Source organism: Chanodichthys erythropterus, chromosome 3 (assembly GCF_024489055.1).
Source record: "Chanodichthys erythropterus isolate Z2021 chromosome 3, ASM2448905v1, whole genome shotgun sequence".
NCBI classification, from domain to species: domain Eukaryota; kingdom Metazoa; phylum Chordata; class Actinopteri; order Cypriniformes; family Xenocyprididae; genus Chanodichthys; species Chanodichthys erythropterus.
In genome coordinates, this window is record NC_090223.1 from 46,386,933 (window position 1) to 46,405,483 (window position 18,551).

General features: G+C 37.9%; 1 protein-coding gene across 4 annotated transcripts in view; it reads left to right on the forward strand.

Annotated features, from left to right (window-relative positions):
• Positions 1-717: 717 nt before the first annotated feature.
• The window catches only part of mrtfbb (myocardin related transcription factor Bb), a 54,098-nt gene continuing 36,264 nt past the window's right edge, over positions 718-18,551 (forward strand). For 3 of the 4 annotated variants that reach the window (XM_067382514.1, XM_067382512.1, XM_067382516.1), the window contains exons 1-3: positions 718-804; positions 1,074-1,295; positions 15,465-15,522. The gene's annotated coding sequence lies outside the window, so the exon portion shown is untranslated. Of the gene's footprint in view, positions 805-1,073; positions 1,296-14,250; positions 14,297-15,464; positions 15,523-18,551 lie in introns of all 4 variants that reach the window. The other variant, XM_067382513.1, reaches the window with a different exon arrangement.

Sequence of the window (18,551 nt, forward strand, 5' to 3'; positions counted from 1 at the left end):
AATTTTCATTTTTGGGTGAATTAACCCTTTAATATAAGTTTTAACCTAAAATCTTGAATAAAGTCCATGGATATGCATCACGCATTTCATGTTTATTTTATTATTAATATTATTATTATTAGGAACTGCATGCAACAATTGTAGAAGCACGCAAAATAATGTTGTTTTAAAAATTCAGTGACAATAAGGATCTTGAATCCCCAGTCGAGTAAGTGAACTAGTGTTTTATTTTCTACAGCTGTATTGGTTCCTCAGGAAATAGTCCTGTTGTTATATTTGGATATATTTAAGTTATGATCACAGTATGAACTGACCTTGAGAGTACACCAGATGGCAGTGTCATACACTAACATATATGTGTCTCTTCATAAAGTTAAAGTCGTCTTTTAAGGTTATTTTTCTTTTTATCATTTTGCCTATAGGCATATATTTGTTGAGCCCACTTGGACTGATCACAGACATTTACAGTAGGGTAAAATCCTACATTTACAGTAGGGTAAAGGTTCACATCAGGATCTGTAACTGATAGCCTTATGAATCAGCACAATAATATAATAATCATGACATTATCAGGGGTGTAAAGTACTTGAGTAAATCTTTTTTTTATTTTTTTTTTATGTACTTTACTAGAGTAGCCTACTATAACTATATTAAAAATCGTCTATACAATCTACTTTGCTGAATTTTCAGGGTTTCAGAATAGAGATTTCAGTTTAACATGATTTGGCAATATATAGCCTGATCACATGCCACCTTAAGTTTGCTTAACATATTCAGTCTCCACCTGTCAGTTTCAAAAGCTAGGTAAGAAACCTTTTAAACTCACTTTAGGCTACAATTAAATGTGAAAACATTTTTTAAAAACTTTAAGTAAAGTAGCCTATAGGCCTACGCTTTCATTAGATATTTAGTGAGCACATTTTGACGCATTTTCACTGCATTATAATATCGCTCTGGATATAATGCGCATTGCTGCGTAGAGTGATGTTTACATTCAGAATAAGTTGTTATGAGAATTACTCATAGGCTACTAATCTAAAAATCACTTTTATTCTATTCACTTTCTAATCTAGAAGAGTCAAATATCGATGTGGTGTCAGTTCTCTTACAAAGTGTTACGAAGGGTTAACACAACTTCATTACATCACCGGCTAAACACAATAAGAGCGGCCATCTTTACCAGCAGCAACAACTGATACTTCAGTGAAGAAAGAAAATAAATGTTCTGCCGGAATTTCATTGTATTCTTGATGTGTCATTCAAGGGAACACGTTTAATTTGGAAGCCAAGAAACGGTAAGTTCGATATTTATCCCTTTTTACTTGAGTATCTACATGCAATTGCCGAACGCGCGAGTGAATGACACTCCAGTCTAAATACATTACAAGTGACACTTTATTAAATACATGCGCAATGATTCAGAATAATGAGTCATAAACCAAACTCTAACGGGAAGACTGTTAAAAATTGATATTTTCGTTGCACAAACAATGTCATGTCACTTTAGGAACTCTTTTGGGTAGTTTTAGGGAATATTGAGGAACACCATTACGATAAAACACGTCAATTCACTAAACATTTAAACCTTAATGTTTATTCTATATATAAACTTAATATGTGTGTGTGTGTGTGTGTGTATATATATATATATATATATATATATATATATATATATATATATATATATATATATATATATATATAAGCATGAACATTTTTTCATTTTTTTATTGTCATAAATTTGAGACATTAATCATATATTTAATTTCAGATAATAACTTACAATTTTCTGTGTCAGTAGTTGAGCATAGCTATTTAATTACAAATATAATATCATTATATAATATCATTATATAATATAATAATAAACTATAGCCAGATAATCGGATATTGTCCAATTTGCATGCGTACCATACACTGGTTTTCATAACCTGGTTTTATTATTTTAAGTTATATGTCAAAAATCAACCTAACTACATTAGGATATACACCTACACAAGTAATTTTAGGGGCAGGAAGTTGAAATATCCTTTTAAAGTAACAGCGGCACATTTTCACTTTGTACTGAGCAAGACTGAAAGAGAATTCTAATAAAAAAAATGTGCAAGTCACACATGCATCTGCTAAATGAATAATTAGTGTGCTTCACTCCAACAGGTGTGAGGGCATTAAGTGCAGTTTGAATTGCGTATTTGTTACCATAAACAACTGAAACAGTCTTTATAGCTCATTAAAATGTTGTTAAGCATGCACACACTCATGGCATTATGGGTGTGTCTGCAGACAGCATTGTTGAGAGTTCCCATGCAGTGACCTTAGCCTCAGTGTGATTTGTGTGGAGGCATAGTGCATGAAACACTCCCAGTGTTGACTGCTATAGGCCAATTACTCTCTACTGCAGGTAGAAAATGCTTAATTAGGGTGGCTTTATGCCTAAATATAGTCTGGAACGTAGGCCATCTTTATCTATTCACTATAAGTCAGTAAATTCAGTTTAATATGTCATCCCTTTGACCCACAATGTCACTGTTCACTTACAGTGTTTACTGTTATTGTGTTTCTGTCTATTTGCAGTCATTGTTGTCAGTGATAACATGACAACCATCAAGAACTGGAGGAACCAGATTATTATTATTGATTTTTATTTAAGCTTCTCATATTAATGGGCTTTCGCTACAGTGTGACAGACAAACAGAGTTGTCAAAAATAGTGAATGTGTGTTATGATTTAAGAATAATATTTGCAAGCAGCTCTTAAAGGGCAGAGCCATGTGTTTTAATTGTTTATCTCTGCCAGTTTGCCTGCAAAGCATCAAATGCCACCTTATTTTCACAACTTCTCATCTTATTTGAACATCACTTTTTTAGATTTAGAGGGTGTTCACACTTAGCAGGTTTAGTTTGATTAAAACAAACTCTGGTGTGATTGCTCTGTTAGTGTGGTTCATTTGAATAAGTGTGAACCCTGGTGCGCACTAAACATGCGGACCGAGAGACCCTTGAAAAGGTGGGTCATGGTGCTCTTCAAGCAAACTCTGAAGCGGATTGACTGAAATGTGAATGCAACATGGACCACAGACATCTAAAAGAACCAATGATATCACAAGACCCTAAAAAAGACAGAATGCTCGAGCATACCTGGGCTGCGTTTGAAATACCCTCATTCACTATTCCCTATGATATTCCACTAATATAGTCCACTTGAAGGAGTGAATGAAAACGAGTGAGTGAATTTGGACACTGAGTGTGCTGGAAGGGCTGCCGCTTTTGCATAGTTTGTGCTTAATAATCATTTGCAGCTTGGCAAATTAGCAGCTCCAGTAGTAATGAAAAGATTTATCTTGAACTCAGTCATGAAATAAACCCTAATTAAACAATTTAATAATCAATTGAAAATGAATTTATACCTGTATGATATTACGCTGTAGCCACATTGGACCAGTGTTTTGGAAAATGGATGGATGGATGGATGAAAAACCATTCACCATTGTCCTATCAGCCATCTCTCATCTCAGACGACTAACTGTGTCCCTTTTGGGGCTCCGTAGACTGCATTTTTTTTGTGCCTTTCTGAGTACGGATTTAGGCTTCGGGCGCACCCCTACTACCCATTCCCCAATTTTTACAAATTTTCAGTAGCGATCAGTGCGCTGAGAGTGCTGCACAAACACAGTTTGTTTGCGCATCAAATATAATGGACTCTCGTCTTGTGTGCCTAGTGTACTACTCCGATATATCACCGTAATCATCTTTACCTTGATTACAATTGCCATCCATCAAAACTTTACTAGCGTGACACTGGTTTGCTGTATCCATGCAACAGTTAGGCATTTTGAGCCTCAATTCATTCTGTACTTCACAGCATGATACACCATGAAGCCAAATACACAATTCTGTCCGCCATCTCTGATGAAATCGGCCTGGTTTTCCATGCATTAGGGCTGTTTTGAACTGGCTGTTTGTTTGAATGCATACATTTACTGGATTCTTGGACTGAAAACGTTCAAAGAGTTTATCATTAATTAATTAATTTACATTATGCGCGTGTCGCATAACCTGATTTTGCTGAGTTCAACATGTTCCTGGGTCAACATTTTTGTTGATCCTGGAACAACATTCAAATCAACCAATCAGATTTGAGGGACAAGTTTACAGATTATGTCAAGTTTAGGCTTAATATCATGAATTGGTGCTTCTACATCAGTGTTATTCATCTATCATTTCCCTCTGATTGTTGGGATAACTTATGGGTAGGGTTAGGTTTAGGGGTAGGAATAGGGTCAAGACTAAATTTTCAGACTAGAATGTTGTTCCATGATCAACAAAATATGTTGACCCAGGAACGCATATAACTCAGCAATATCAGGACGTGCGCGCGTGTCCCCTGACATGCTCTGGCGCGTGCCCACACTTTAAAAACCCCTGGTCTGGAGCAAAAGGACCAAAATAACCAAGAGAACCGAACTGCTGTTGAACACATGCTTAGTCGTATTTTTCTCTATTTTTTTTTTTCCATATTATTCTCTGACCAAAATAGATTTTTCTCACCTAAATATAGCTGATTTTATGGACACTGAATTGGAAAATAAAACATTCTTCATTGATGACAGGCTGAATCTTACCCACCGCAGGTGTCAGTTCACCACAGCATATTTCACATACTGCAAGTTTGTGTTCTTCCTCAAGCAGCATGTGCTGAAAAGATGAATGGCGAGGACTGTTCCCTGTCTGTAAATCAGTTTAAAGGAATTCAGGCTCTTTCTAAAACAACGGCCTGTGTTTTGATACTACCTTCCATCCTCTGGTCCATGTCCACACGTCTACAGTTAAGACAGGACCTTTAGACTACAGCTGTGCTCAAGCAGAACTTGAAAGCTGGAGGTCCTGGTATTTATAGTGACTGTAAGCATGGTGTGTCCCTGGTGGTCTGGACATTGTTTTCTTAGTCTGCTCCGTCGCCTGTTTGACTTAAAGTTTGCTGCCTCAACGTTGTTATCGTTACCTGTTATCATCGGGTAAATGTTATTTTGTGCATTTGAACTGTAGTTTGGAAAGTTAAAGTTCACAAACAAGAATGAAATCATTGCTTTTTTAGATATCAGTGTTCCATTAAACTAAACATCTTCCTGGCTTTTTTTAGTTCGTATTTCAAACGAATGCCTGGTAAAAAGAGAATCGGGACAAATAACTTTTTTTTTTTCTCCTTACTCTGCTCACATGACACAATAACATTCCACTGAGATGTCATGTGATGTGACCTCACAGGCTTTGATGCTGATGAACCAGATTCATATCCATGCTCAAGTGTCCTCAGATCAAAAGCCGTCAACGTAATTATTAAGTCAGCGCTGCCAACCAAAAGTTAAGCTTCTCAAATGGGCGCCGAACTTGCGCGGGATGCGCTGTGATAATATTGCGCAAAATGACTCGTTGGGTCGTGCCTGTTTATCTGTTCTCTCTAAAGCATCTCCATCAATATATTACAGAAGAGCAGTCAGCATGTTTTGCTAAAATACAAATATTTGAAAAATTCCAAATCATGTGATGTGACTTGCAGAAATATGCAAGGGGGAAAAAACATTAACTAGGAAATTATATCATAAAAGCACCCTCATGACTGTGTGTCAAGGTAAAGAAGTCTCTTTAAATGTCAGATGATTTGACCGTATTAATGCAGGACAAGGTTAGTTCAGGTTGCAAAATGTAATGTGGTGTGACTCACCAAAAACTTTTTACCTTTTAAAAATAGTGATTAAGACATATATTCATATGTATTCAACAGGTGAGAAAAGTGTTACTTTTTACACATGATTTTAAACATTTGTTGAGAATGTTATTTATGTTGGACGCTCTTTATTTGTCATTGCCCCATCTGTCATTGTTCCGGTTTGTTTTTGCATAGGAGCACTGATGTCTGGTGTTGATATGTTTGTTTACCCAAAAAGAATACTATGGAAGTGCTTATTTCATCACTCTGGCCATTGTTTGAAATGATCAACAAGTTTATGTCATTGTTTGCCACATTGTTGCTTGATGAAAATAGGACACAATCATGAATCAGAAACTTCTGTTGTTCTGAAAAAGATTTTATATGTAGTAATGTAAATTTCAGTGGAAACCTATTAAAACACTGCATGTCTCACTTATTGCATTGAATCTTATTGTCAAAAAATGGGAAGTAGATTCTGAGAAGTAATCGTATGGCCGTGTGGGAGTCAGCTTCTGAAATAGATGAAATTATTTATGAGTATTACTTTCAAGTGAATCTGCATCTTTTGGTCGATTGATTTAAAAAAAACCCTCTGGTGAAAATCAAGTTTTTAATGTTGTTTATGTGTCCATGAGGTATTTTTAATAGGCTTTAAGACAAACCATGTGCAAATTCATACACTGTAAAACTCAATAAGTTCAGAATACTCAAAACATTTGAGGAAACTTATTACCTCAAAACATTTAAGTTAAGTAACTTATTTTTTTTAAGTTAGTAGAACTTAATTTTTTTGTGACAAGTGGGGCGGGGCCGAGAGCCATGGAAGTGGAGCAATGCTAGTGTCGTGCACAGGTGTCTCTCATTAACAATCACATCACTGGCATTCCTTAGCTCCCACAGTTCTCAGCCTCGCCCTACTCAAGTACATATAGTTAATTTACATAAACATCACATTCAAATCTTGGTTAAATGTTAGTTAGCAAAAAACACATGCTATTATAATTATCAAAGAGACTGTCAATATATACTTGCATGTATATAATCAAACAACATACAGTATATGTGGTCTTAAAAGTTTTGCAGCCCATCCTCAACCTAACCACACGGTGTACTCTTCACCAGAATGGTAACCCTACAAAACTAACATAACAGAACCCCAACATAACACAACATTAAACACTAACTTATGTCTCCCTATGTTAATCTTATGCAAAAACACACAAAATAACACTTTATTTCAACATTTAGACAGTCTGATGCAAAGCATGCTGGGAATTAGAAATCTGCTGCAACTAAAACAGTTTAGTTTACTTGAAATATGTCAGTGCTGTGAACTCAAAAGTAAAAGAAAGTTTTAAATACTCATAACTGTTAATTTAACTGAACTAATTTGTTTAATTTAAGTTTGTCCTACTCAAACGAATTAAGTATTTTGAGCATTAGGGTTTACAGTGTAGATCAACACCATTGCTGAGTATTTTCTCCTTAAAACTGCAGTGAAAAAAAGACACGGTTTGAAATCACTGGTGTTTCTTACATCACAAACTACCTTGTAACCAATCACGTCAATGTGGGCTTTAGCATATTATTATTGTGCTGCAAAGCAGGGGAGCCTCAGAAGATTTTTCTGTTGATATGAAAAATCGGGTACATTTAGCAATATAGAGGGTGAATAATGTATATGATGTATATTACAATGTTATAATGCCTTTCTCCACTGATGTTCTGTTGTTCACAGCATTTCTAAGGATGATGATTTTTATAAGACATCTGTGACTCTGAGATGGCGAATGACATGGTTTGTCATTATTAGCTGTTTGATTACATAGTCAAGCAAAATGCCAATCACATTAATTACCATAATGTGTCCGACATTGTAGAGAACGTTACATAAAATTACCATTCTGATACATTCACTTGTAGATGAGTCTGTATAATTCACTATTCCGCTTCTTCTTCTGAATTGGTTTTTGGTTTAAACAAATATGGCTACGCTCACACTGTTAGTTTTTTGGATTGACAACCGCATTTACTTACAGATGTGAGTCTCGAAATATCTCGTTCACACAGCGTCTGGAACACCGTCTGTATGAACGTGCAGTGAGAGTTAAGCCTGTATTCTCTTACTACTAACCATAATGACAGCGACCAAGATGGTGGTGTCCATAAAACTGAAAAAGTCTCATCACATTTGACATGACAAGAGACTAAGGGTGCTTTCACATTAGCACTTTTGGTGCACACCCGGGTTCGATTGACGTCAGAGTTCGGTACGTTTGGATGATGTGAACATGGTCTTCTGAACTCGGGTGCGCACCCGCGAACCGTACCCGAGTCCACTTAGGGTGCTTTCACACTTGGTTCGATTGCCTGGACTGAACCCGAGTTCGATTGCTCCCCCCTCCCCCTGCGCCCACTGGACTGTGTTCACATTATATTATTTGGGTCCGAACCGCGGTTCGTTTGCGTCATCAAACCAGCAGCTGTTTACTAAGTTGCTTAGTAACGATGGCACAGGAGAAGGCGGCAAAATGCATAACGTTGCTCTCCTCACTTTTATTTTTGTTTTTGAACCGTTGGTTTTGTTCATAACGTCTCTTGCGTCTATCTGCCATGACTGTAGAATGCTGAAGGCGAGCAGAAATGAGAAAAGCTACGCTACAGCTCTCTGTTTGCAGCATGTCAGTCACGCTCGTCGGGAAAGTGAGTGAAACACACACACAAACACACATTTTTATCAAATTATACGGCATTAATAGTGGTTCACTTCCGCAATTTGGTACGTTTGCATTCATATCAGAAGCGAACCGTACCGGAGTGCACTTGAACCGCACCCCAGATCACCCTTTTTAAGCTCGGGTACGGTTTGCGGGTGCGCACCTGAGTTCAGAAGACAGTGTTCACATCATCCAAACGTACCGGACTCTGACGTCAATCGAACCCGGGTGCGCACCAAAAGTGCTAATGTGAAAGCACCCTTAAAAAGGGTGGTCTGGGGTGCGGTTCAATTGAACTCCGGTACGGTTCGCTTCTGATATGAATGCAAACGTACCAAATTGCGGAAGTGAACCACTATTCATGCCATATAATTTGATAAAAATGTGTGTTTGTGTGTGTGTTTCACTCAGTTTCCTGATGAGCGTGACTGACATGCTATCGAATTCGGGTTCGGTCCAGGCAATCGAACCAAGTGTGAAAGCACCCTAACTGAACCTCGAGTTCATCCATCAAACTTCATTAACCAACAGCAGCATGTAAACACGTGCCAGTCGGAGTCTTTAACCATTGCACTTGCGTGTCACATCCTTTGCGACATCTCGCGCATGACGAGGCATTTGAATTTAGAAAAGAAACACAAAACTGACAGGAGCCGCTTCGGTGGAGAACAGTGACTGGATCTAACACCTTAAGATGACGCACAGCTCGTATCTCTGTTGCTGTAAGTTACCGAAAGCGAAACCACACACAAAACACCTTAGCAGAGCGGCTCTCTCGCACTGTATGATGCGACAGACGACATAGTTGTCCAGTGCGGTTCCGTTCACACAGCATGGAATTTCCGAGAATGTGGTGAAAATCCTGAAAATTTACTGGTGTGAGTTCGGTTATCAAATGCGGTTGTCACCCCCGTAAATAACCGTATTGTGTGTGAACGAACTGTATTAAGGACTAAAATACAGGACTGACAACTGTATTCTGCTGCTGTGTGAACGTGGCTTATGACTGAATTAAACCAGTATTCCCACTTGCCATTGTGCAGCGTTTACTACAGTAAAGTTGACCGAGTGGATCTCTGAGCTGGTGTGAGTGAGTGGAGGCGGGGCTAATTTGCATATTCTTGGATCCACGCATACTAAATGAAGCAAGGGTGTAGAGTTTCATTCTAGCTATTTTAAGGCATGAATATTTTTTTCTCAGGGAAAAAACATTTAAATATGTAATTTTGGTGATCAAATAAGAGTTTTAAGGGATACAATTATTGACAGGGGGACTGTAAATTAAATCTTAACAACAACAACAAAAACGCATCAGTGTTTGCTGACTGCTGGCTATTTTGATTTCTGGTTTAACGATCTCTCTCTACTGACTCCCTGTTGAGTCCTGTGCTGGGCCAATGGCATGAGGGGAAGTGGGAGGGGCAAAGGCCATGTGCACTGCGCTCAGGGACAGCCTCTTGGGAATTATCTGGCTTTCTGGGAAAGTTAAAATGTGGGATAATTTTTGGGAATGGTAAAAGAATTTTCCCCCTCTCTTTCCTTTCCTCCGCACTCGAATGGGTCTCACAGTGTTTTCTTTGTGCTGACTCCTGATGCCTGCTCTGCGCACACATGGAAAAGCGTTGGAGGGGTTTCTTTTTTATTTCTGATGCTTATTCTGGCTGGTCTCACAGCTATATTTAGCTGCACAGCTGACCCCTCCAGTTTACTGTGGATGAGTCATTCAGTGTTTGTGTGAGGAGAAGTTCTCATTGTGTAGTAATGTAGTAATTCGGCCATAATTTGTCCCGCCAAACGCCACTTGGATTGGTGTTTGGGCTTTAGGGAACAACTGTTAACTATTTTAAATAAACAGAATTCAAAAACACAGCTAGGATTTTTCCAGTCAATAAAACAAACTTGGTTCAGAGACCTAAATGGCAAAATGTTTGTTTTATTAAGTCCATTATAATGCGTGATTGTATTAATTAACATGGTAACACTTAACAATAAGGTCTAATTTGTTAACTTTAGTTAATGCAGTAATGCATTAGGTAATGTGAACTGGGCACTGTATTTTACAACATTTAATAACCTTTGTTAATGTTAATAAAAATAAAAATTGTTCATTACTTGCTCATGTTTGTTTACAGTGCATTCATGTCAACAGATACAACTTTTGATTTTTAAAATGTATTAGTAAATGTAGAAATGTACATTAAATAAGATTGATAAAGTTTATTGTTAACTAATGTTACCTTAAAGGATTAGTTCACTTTCAAATTAAAATTTCCTGATAATTTACTCACCCCCATGTCATCCAAGATTTTCATGTCTTTTTTTCTTCAGTCGAAAAGAAATTAAGGTTTTCGATAAAAACATTCCAGGATTTGTCTCCTTGTGGACTTCAATGGAGCTCAAACGGTTGAAGGTCAAAATTACAGTTTACAGCAATCCCAGACGAGAAATAAGGGTCTTATCTAGAGAAACCATCGCTCATTTTCTAAAAAAAATTAAAAATTGTATACTTTTAATACTTTTACATAAATGCTCGTCTTGAACTATCTCTTCTTCTTCTTCTTCTTCTTCTTCTTCTTCTTCTTCTTCTTCTTCTTCTTCTTCTTCTTCTTCTTCTTCTATTTGAATTCCAGACCCTGCTAAGTGTATTACTGCCCTCCAAAAAGATTTAACTAAATTGTCATATACAATATGCTAGTGCAAGTATATAACAATTAGTTCAAACTTTAACCTGTGGAGGGCAGTAATACATTTAGCAGTGTCTACACTGCTAAATGTATTACATTTACACCAGAATTCTAGTAGAGAAGAAGAAGAGAGCTAGTTCAAGATGAGCATTTATTGTTAAAACTGAAACTATAATTTTGACCTTCAACCGTTTGGGCTCCATTGAAGTCCACTATAAGGAGAAAAATCCTGGAACGTTTTCATCAAAAACCTTCATTTCTTTTCAACTGAAGAAAGAAACACATGAACATCTTGGATGACATGGGGGTGAGTAAATTATCAGGAAATTTTAATTTGAAAGTGAACTAATCCTTTAAGGGCCCGATATACTCAAGTCGAAATCAAAGAATGAACTAGTGTGATGTCATTTTGAACAAAATCAGGCCAAAACAAAGTTTGTTTTGTGTTCGTTTCAGAAGTTCGAAACAGCTTGCCAAAGTGAATTTTCCAGAAATGTTGTAAACACCTTGGCGCTAACATTGGTCCGTAGCGATTTTGTAATAAGTAGGTGTGGCTTTGAGGCCCCACCTTCTTTGACATGGCAATCTTGGCAATCAATGCATTCACTTTCTGGGAATCGAACCCATGACCTTGGGATTGCTAATGCCGTGTTCTACTATTTGAGCTACAGGATCAATCTCCCTCCATAGGGAGATTCAAGTTGTTTACACTGAGTTCTCAGTCATGCACATCTTCACTTCCTTTTCTAGGTGGAGTGAAAATGCATCCCAACACAAAGAATCCACAGCAGTGAACCAGCCGTTGAGTTTACTTGCTGACGGTGGTACAGTGAGGTCCCCATTTGGCCCGAATTTCCTCTTCAAAAATGAAAACATAATTCTGTTTGAGGTTTTGAAATTGTGCTGGACTAAGACGAATTCTCAAAGTGTCACTGAGAGGGGCTTACCGCTGATCCTTAGCGAAAAAACAGCCGAAACTCTTTAAAGTCAGCTGAATATGATTGAAAACAGGGAATGTGAGTAGGCAGGAAAGCCAGCCAAGGCTTAGTCAAGTCATCGAGGCTTGTATGTCTGGAAGAGTCAAGACATTCATCAGCCTGTTGTTTTTAATTTGCACGAGATAACAAGATCACAGTGCTCACTGAGTCACTTAATCTGCTTTCCCTGCTTTCCATAGAAAGTGATTGTGAACTCAACAAGCATATAGTCCTCAAGTCCACATATTTAGGATTAAAGTTGTAATGATTTCATCATAGAAATGGATGTTGAAGATGAAGCTGGTGAATATTTCTTCAGAGGGGGTCATGAACCTATTGTTCTGAGGGAGCACCGGTGACAGACTTGGATCCCTTGGTTTCCTTAGCCAAGATAATACATGACCAAAGGGAAATAAGCATTACAGGATGCTGTACGTAACCTTATGTAAATGCATTGAAGGATGCATTAAATGTATCGAAAGTGGCAGTATAGACATTTATAAGGTTACAAAAGATTTCTATTTGACAAATGCTGTGCATTTGAACTTTCTGGATAGGGTTCTTTTGATGAATAGAAAAAATGTATCAAAACGTGAAGCAGCACAACGGTTTTCAACACAGATAATAGAAAGAAATGTTTCTTATACACAAATCATCATATTAGAATGATACTATAAGGATCGTGTGACTAAAGACTGGAGCAATGATGCTGAAAATTCAGCTTTAGGATCACAGAAATAAATTACATTTTAAAATATATTTAACCCTTAAATGCATGACTGTTTCGCCAGTCATTCTTACATATTCGGGTCTTTATCGACCCGAATCAATATCTAACACGGAAGGATCTCTACCTGTCACGATAATATAAAACTCCACTGATATTACAGAAGAATAAAATAAAGCATATTTTGTTACCTTTTGGAGCTTGAAAGGGCTCAGTTTGAGCAGATGTTTTATGCCATCCTCACTGTCCTCGTCAGAGATCATTTCCCAATACATTCAGCAAATAATGGCTTAGTTTTATGTTTAAGGTCACGAATATGAGCCCATTCGTGATCTCAAACATATTCTCAAAACTATGTAATTTTCAACATCTTCAAAATCAATATTTCGATCGCTAACAGCTTCACCAGATCCATCCAGTAACAGTTACAGTCATATTTGATTGCGTTCAGTACTTGCTCTGCAGTAAATCGCTGAGCCATTTCATGTTTTTCTTATTATTTAGTTTTCTGTCTGAATGAGTCGTCACTTCAGCATTGTGTTTCAGACATTGCCACCTTGTGGAATAAAGGAGAATTGGACTTTTCCATCATCTTAGATTTAATTATTGTCGTGCAGAAAAAAATATACGTACACTCGTACACACCTCGGGTCGTTAGCGACCCTATACAATTTTTACAGAAAAATTAATACAAAAATAGGCATTCTGTTATAATTTTATGATTTTTTTTCTTGTTATATTCTTAATAATGAATTGATTGAGGAATACCAAGAAGGTTGATGTCTAACTTTTAAAAATGAACGAGGAGGAGGGTAGTGATTGACGTCCCGGGTCTTTAGTGACCCGGGACATCATTCACTACCCTCCTCCTCGTTCTTATATATATCTCAACAATAGTAGTCTAATGCAGTGAATAGTGTGAATGTGACATTCAAATAGATTACTTAATAAAGTTTGTGTGTAACAATATTTAGTGTTTTATTCCTATTAGCTTTAGTATGTAATTTGTAGCTTGTGATGTGAAAAACTTACATTGTTATATGATTTGTCTTGTGGAAGAGGTGTTTGCTGTTGGAAGGTCTTGATCCTTTCTGTCACAATGCAATGTTTGTGCTGATTTCCTGTTGCCAGTAGGTGGCGCTATGTCTTACTGAATATTGTCATATAGATGTCTAGGCCAGGAATCTTATCACACATGTGAAGTTTGGGGCAGATCAGATCAGTATGCCTCAGTAACAACATTTTCCTCTTTCATGGCGAAACATCAGACTTTGTCACTCCGCCACAGACACGCCCTTCAGCAAAAACTCAAGATCTTTGATATTTATCATTGCTAAGGTCTTAAGATTAGACTGATAACATTTGATGTTGATCTGATTAAATCTCTATGAGGAGTTAATCACAGTGTAAAACATGTCATTTCCTGTTGCCCCCAGGTGGCGCTATGGCTGTAACTGAATATTGTCATGAAGATGTCTTCAGGTCAGGACTCTAATAAAACATGTGAAGTATATATATATATATATATATGTAATGTATGTATATATAATATAATAGAAGGTTGAAATTTGAACCTGAGATCCGTTATGTCTAGCCTAACACTTTCTTTTCCTCTTTTGGTCATGTGTTATATCATCTAGAGCACCATGTGAGCCAGAAATGACACAAATGTATGTGTGTCTCTTAATATGGGATTTGTAATTGCACATGCACATTACCATTTAACTGAATAATCTTGTGAAAACCATTGATTTTATACTAGCGCACTAAGAAAATACACAAAATACTATATACTTGGCCATTTGTTGTCATTTTTCTGCAAAAAACATCCAAATAATTGTCAGCTTACCATCAGCCAGAATTGTAATATTGGTGAATCTCTAATTTTTTTAATAAATCAAGTGAAAATGAAGATTTATGCCACAACATTTTAAACAAAAACCCAACAATAGTTGTGCTAAAGTTTGTTGGCGCAGCCATTTGCGTGATACTAGATAACTTTATTAAATTATGCTGAGGAAAAACACACACAACGAACCGGAACCTTTTTTTATTTTTCACATATCCATTTATGGAACAATAGGGCATATGCATGTAAACACCTTTACAAACGTTAACAAAATTTCAGATATAAATACAAAGACGCAATATTTTGTTTGGATGCTGAATTTAAAATTCAGACATGACACTTCTGATAGAGTGAAAAAAGATAAACTGTAAACACAGAACTTCAGATGTGCAGTAGAGAGCAACACTGCTGAATGTTTGTGTTGTTTTGCTTTAATGAATATTAATGCTCTGTTTGTGGAGGCTGCCTTTGAGGCTGGAGTACAGACTCTCATAAGCCTGTTTTCCATATCTCTTCATGGCCTTTTCTGTGGAGTGGCACACATCCATAAATATCTGTCATCCTATTGTTTAGCCATTAATCAGTGCACAAGCAGATTAGAGTTTCCATAGCAACTGCATTGATTAGATGCAAGCCACCCTTCCCTTTCCTTGCCCTCTTCTTCACATGCTGTTTTGCAGTCGGGTGAGGTAGAATAGTTCTGCTTGCACCTACAGAAAACTTCTAACGGAAGGGTTTATGCAGTTTGAACCTGTTGTAGTTCTGTTTCATTTAATGACAGAATATCCCTTTGTGTTTCAGAGGCACCATGACCTAGTGATCTACATCTGGAGCACTGCAGCGTCCTCTCCTTTGACAGGTAAATCTCGTCTTCTGGGAGAGATTAGAATTAAAGTTATCTGAGCAAGTAATTGTAAAACTTTCTGTACTGCTTTTCTTTTGTCTGTTTTGATTACACATTCACAGTGATTTATTTTAACATTATCATTGTGATTTTAATTAAATAAATATTTTAATATTTGAACTGGCAGTTGGGATTCAAAATACAATTGTGAATTATTTTTTTGATGGATTTTTATTAATTTATCATTGCATTGCTGCATGACGATTTGTACTTTGTCCATCCATCCATCCATCCATCCATCCATCTCTCTATCCATTCCTTGGTCCATCCATCCATCCGTCCATTCATCATCTGTCCATCCATCCATCCCTCTGTCCATCCCTACATCCGTCAATCCATTCATCCATCCGTCCATCCATTCTTCCATCTGTCCATTCATTCATCCATTTATCCATCCATCCATCCATCATCCATCCATCCATTCCTCCATCCATTCTTCCATCATCCATCCATCCATTCCTCCATCCATCCGTCCGTCCATTCACCCATCCATCCCTGCTCCCTCCCTCCCTCCCTCCCTCCATCCATCCATGCATCCCTACATCCATTCTTCCATCCATTCTTCCATTCATCCATCCATCCATTCCTCCATCCATCTGTCCGTCCATCCCTACATCCGTCCATCCATCCATTCATCCATCCTTCCATCCATCCCTCTGTCCATCCATTTATCCACCCATCCATTCATCCACCCACCCATCCATTCTTCCATCTGTCCGTCCATTCATTCATCCATTTATCCATCCATCCATGCCTCCCTCCCTCCATGCATCCCTACATCCATTCCTCTATCCATTCTTCCACCCATCCATCCATCCATTCCTCCATACATCTGTCCGTCCATCCCTCTGTCCCTCCCTCCATCTGTCCATCTATTCTTCCATACATCATCCTTTCCTCCATCTGCCTGTCTATCTATCCATATCTCTGCTTGTCCCTCTGTCTGACCATCCCTCCCTCTGTCCACCCGTCCACCCATCCATCCATCCATCCATTCATGCATGTCTCCATTCCGCCACCCACCCATCCATTCCTCCATCCATCCATTTATCCATCCATCCATCCATCCATCCAACCATCCCTCTGTCTGTCCATCCCTCCCTCCCTCCTTCCATGCGTTCCTACATCCATTCCTCCATCTGTCCATCTATTCTTTCATCCATTCATCCTTTCCTCCATCCGTCTGTCTATACATCCATATCTCTGCTTGCCCCTTTCTCTGTCCACTCTGTCCACCCATCCATTCATCCATCCATCTCTCCATCCATCCAGTCAAGCATGTCTCCATTCATTCCTCCATCCGTCTGTCCATCCATTCCTCCATCTGTCCATCCATTTATCCATCCATCCGTCCATTCATCCCTCTGTCCATCCCTCCCTCCCTCCCTCCCTCCCTCCCTCTGTCCACCCATCCCTCCCTCCCTCCCTCTGTCCACCCATCCATCCCTCCCTCTGTCCACCCATCCATCCATCCATCCCTCTGTCCATCTGTTCATCTGTCCATCCAGAAATGTAACAGTTTTAAAGGCACAGATGTCACATAATTGTAACAGTGTCATCTGCTGATGGATAAAAACTGTAAGCTTTTATGGTAGGCCTATTAAAAAAGGGGAGGGGGGGGTAGTAATGCCTAATTTTAATTGACTGAGGTTATCTTTCTTATTTCAGAGCTTTTTATTTATGAAGATTATTATTAAAAAAAAGACATTTCTAGATAACTCTACAGTGGGCGTAGGGTATTTTGAACACTTGTGCCAGGCCAACCTATAATAACTCTTTGGCGGTTGTGACATGCATGGCTTCAGAACAAAAGTATGTACGTGTAGGGATATGCGCCTCTGCTTGTTCTCAACATCAGCCCTGCTGAACTGAAATCTCCAGAGAAAAGGGCACCACCATGAGAAGAGACATCAGTTAAGCAAGATTCCTCTCTCAAAACAAAGCAACCATATGAGTCTTCTCTCATGCGGTTGATTTAAAAGCTTGGTTTTTTATATCTTTTATTTAACCAGTCCATCACATTGCTCACAGGCAAAACTCCATCCTTCCACAGAGACAAAAAACTGTATGTGAAGTTCTCCAGACAATTTTTTAGTCAGGGTAGAATAAGCAGATGCTGCGGTTTTACCAAACTCTACTTTGTCTTCAGCTTGGCATGGAGAGATGAAGCATCCAAAAGCAGGATTTGTCTTTGACAGTAGCATTTGCATAGTTGGATATAGCTCTATATCCCATCGGTCAGTCTGTCTACTCTTATGCAACCTATGCAAAGTGTTCACTCTTCTAAATTACTTTACGTACCATTCGTACATATTTAAAGGTGTATTGACATGGATTTAGTTTTATAAATTTAATGTTCCTTGAGGTTTACTTTTAAACTTATAAAGTTTATATATATATATATATATATATATATATATATATATATATATATATATATATATATATATATATATATATATATTATATGTTGGCGCATACATATCTATAATATGGATTGTTGAAAATAATATAATAAAATAAAAAATAATTATATAAAATATAGCTGCGAGCAGCGATGGCGGGCCCAAGCCCGGTGGCACCGCCACCCCGGTGGCTTCAGGGCAACTGTGCACAGCGGGCAATAGGCACTTAAAACGGTTAAACATCAAAGGACTATGTCAAATTCACTCCACATTTACTGCACTACAAGGTGCCGCTATAGAGCCCCTCCTCCCTGCCCATTTTCAAAGGATTACATGTGCCAAGTTTTAACATTATTCTGATGAATTTTGAAGCAAATCAGGTAAAAATAAGAGGGTGATCTCAATGTATGCTGAAAGTGACACATTTTCTGCTTCCAGTTGGTGGCGCTATGACTTTGAATCACAATAGTCAAATCCATGTGATCAGCCTTGTACAACGAAGACTAAGCCAAAGTTTCATCAAAATCAATAATAATAATAATAATAATAATAAACTTTATTTTATATAGCGCCTTTAAA